The 3,352-nt window shown below is 34.7% G+C and overlaps 1 pseudogene; it reads right to left on the reverse strand.

Moving 5' to 3' along the window:
* Positions 1-425: 425 nt before the first annotated feature.
* On the reverse strand, positions 426-1,307 carry LOC109434130 (vacuolar-sorting protein SNF8 pseudogene; annotated as a pseudogene).
* Between the last annotated feature and the right edge of the window lie 2,045 nt (positions 1,308-3,352).

Genomic DNA, 3,352 nt, shown 5'->3' on the forward strand with positions numbered 1-3,352 from the left:
GCTTCCCATTTCCATAAAAAAAATGCTTGCTAAAATTCTACATTCAATTTTCTTGCATTCAATTTATAAACAAGTTTGAGAAGAACTGGTATCTTTACAATATTAAGTCTTCTAATTCATGAACATGGTTTATCCCTCCATTTATTGAGGTCTTTAAGTTCTTAAATATATTTTGCAGTATTCTGTGTAGAGGTGTTGCATGTCGTAGATTTATTCCTAAATGTATATTATTTTCATTGTATCAGTTAAATTTCAACTTTGTTTGTTCCGGACATGCAGAAATACAATTCAATTTTGTATATTTCCACCCTCCCCATGTGGTTTTTTGTTTGTTTATTTTAAACAAAGTTGTCCAGGTTTTATTCACCAACAGTTTCTCCCTCTTCTCCCTGCCTACTTCTGTGCCCCATTCCACACTCCTACAGTCAGGGGAGGGCTTCTCTGGCCTCCTCAGCTGTGATCTCCTGGGAGTAGGGGTCCATGAAGACAGCTGGCAGCCAGTAGGGGGCTTCCCCTGGGGTCTGCAGGTCCAGCCAAGCCAGTCCTTCCTTCAACAGGTGTTCCAGCTCTTGTCGCATTCGCTCTGTCTCCCATTTAAGACTGGCTTTGATATCACTGACAGTCACGTAGCCATTTATCTCTGCCAGCTGCAGCACCACAGAGATCCATATTAAGCTCAGCTGGAACAGACTGAATTGAGTTAAGTGCCGCCCACAGGGATGATTCTGAAAGCCAGCGCCAAGTGCCTTTAGTTTCTTGATGGCCCTGATCAGGTCGTTTTGGCTGACATCCTGGGCAAATTTGCCCCTTCCTTTTAACTCCTGTTGATGTATAATAATTCCTCCAGAGTTATCAGACCTCCATTCTGGTGCTTTAGGGCCAGGCACAGTTCCATAAGCTGGGCTCTCAGCTCATAATTGAAGTCTCCCACACCTAGCATCTCAGACCAAAATCGTTTTCCAGAGGCCAGAGGATCAACCCCAATGGGGGCATACATGTCCTGGAACTGCACCCGGAACTCGAGATTCTTCAGGTTTCTTGTTTGTGCTGCTGGCAAATTCCTCCAGGTTGGTCTTGAACATGTCCAACTGCTTCGACAAATAGGCCAGCTGATCCTCAGCCAAGACTGTCCCTCTCTCCCTATACCTGGCCTCGGCAAGCTTCTTCTTGGCGATAGCGCGGGCTCCCAACCCTGGCGGTGCATCCCTGTGCTGGGCCTGTACCGGCCACCCAGCTGCCGGGACCCCGGATTTCTGCTTCCTGGGATCTGCCCTCAACTTTGTATATTGTATACTTGTATCCATCATCTTGCTGAATTCATTTATTAATTCTAATGGATTTTCTAGAGATTCTCCTGGATTTTCTATATATACAATCATATTGGTCATAAATAATAACAATTTAACTTCTCACTATTTCCAAGTCTTATAGCTTTTATTTATTTTTCTTGCTTTATTGCATTCACAACTACCTCTGATATAATGTTGAAGAGAAGTGGTGCCTATGGTATTATATATTTCTTTCATTCTTGATTTGGAAAGAAAGTTTTCAATATTTCACCATTAAGTATAACATTTGTTTTAGAATATTCTCCACTCCCTCCCCACCCAAAACTTGTGCCCAAACTACACTTTCTCATTTTAAGGAAGTTCCCATCTACTCTGCTAAGAGTTTTTAAACTCTTCTTATTATAAATGGGTACTGAATTTTATCAAATGCTTTTCCTGTATCTATTTAGATGATCTTATAATTTTTACTTTATTTTCATAATATGGTGAATTACATTGATTAACTTTTTGAACATTAATTCAACCATGCATTGCTGCAATAAATCCAATTTGGACTTGATTTATTATACTTTTTTATTAACCACTGGATTTAATTTGTTAATGCTTTATTTAGGATTTTTCATATATTTTTATGAAGAGATTGACCTATGATTTCCTGTCAAAATTGGCTGGCTTCATAAAATGAATTGGGAAGTATTCCCTCTTTGCCTTTCTCTAGGTAAGATCAGTTTCATTTCCTTTTTAAATGTATAGAAGGCTTTATAAGGGAAGGATTTGAGCATGGGATTATATTTATGGGAAAGAATTAAATTCCAGTTTCAATTTCTTTAATAGATATATGACAACTTAGAGTTTCTATTGCATTTTATGTTAGTTTTGGTAAGTTGTGCTTTGCTAGAAATTTCCCATTTTCTTTATATTTTTAAATTTATTGGTATAAATTTTTTATAACATCCCATTGATCTATGACATTTGTGATTTATACATTCTCTTTTTTCTTGCTCAAGTTTGCCAATGATTCATTCATGTATTGTTTGTTTGTTTTTCCCAGAGAAACAACTTTTGGTTTTGTTGTATTTCTCTGCTATGTTTGCTTTCTATTTCATGAATTTCTGCTCCTATCTTTATTTCTTTCTTCTACTTTCCTTTGGCTTTATCTTCTATTCTTTTTCTAAACTTTTATAGATGGACATTTAGATAATTATTTTTCATCCTTTTTTCTTTCTAAAACATGCATTTAAATATCCCTCTTATTATGGCTTACCTGTATGTCATATGTTTTGATATGTCCTAATTTCATTATTAATCATTTAAAAAATATTTTCTAAATTATGTGATTTCTTCTTTGATCCATGGATTATTTAGAAGTGTATTGTTTACTGTATATTGAGAATTGAAGATTTTTCTAGTTATTTCTTCATTTTATTGCTTAATTCCATTCTAGCCAGAGGATGCATTCTGTTTGATTTCAATCCTCTGAAATTTTTAGAGTCACTTTATGGCTTAGATCAATTTTGGAAAATGTTCCAGTGCCTTTGAAAATAATGTATTGTATGGTTGCTAAATGCAGTATTCTACATATATCACCTATGAGAATTTTATTATGTTGTTCAAATCTTTGATATAATTATTGTGTTTTTTTGTTTTTGTTTTCACGTGTTAATTACTAAGAGATGTGTTAAATTCTCTCACCATGATTTTGCATTTGGATGTTTTCTCTTTTAATTCTTTTCATTTGTGATTTATACATTTTAAACCTTTATTTTTAAAGCACATTCAAATTTAGAATTCTTATGTCTTCCTGATGGATGCATTCTTTTATCATTATTAAATATTGCTCTTTATCTTTAATAATGCTTTCTCAGTTTAAATCTACTTGTCAGATAACAGCATAGTTGCATTTGCTTTCATTTGATTAATCTTTGAAAGATATATTATTTTCTATCATTTTACTTTCACACTTTCTATGTTTTTATCCCTAACCATATAGTAACTTGTCTCTGGTAAGCAGCATGATGGTACTATTGTTGAAAAATTCAGTCTGACAATTGTTGTGTTTTAAT

The sequence above is a fragment of the Rhinolophus sinicus genome, chromosome 14, assembly GCF_057876585.1.
Source record: "Rhinolophus sinicus isolate RSI-liver-muscle chromosome 14, RSI-T2T, whole genome shotgun sequence".
In the NCBI taxonomy this organism is placed as follows: Eukaryota; Metazoa; Chordata; class Mammalia; order Chiroptera; family Rhinolophidae; genus Rhinolophus; species Rhinolophus sinicus.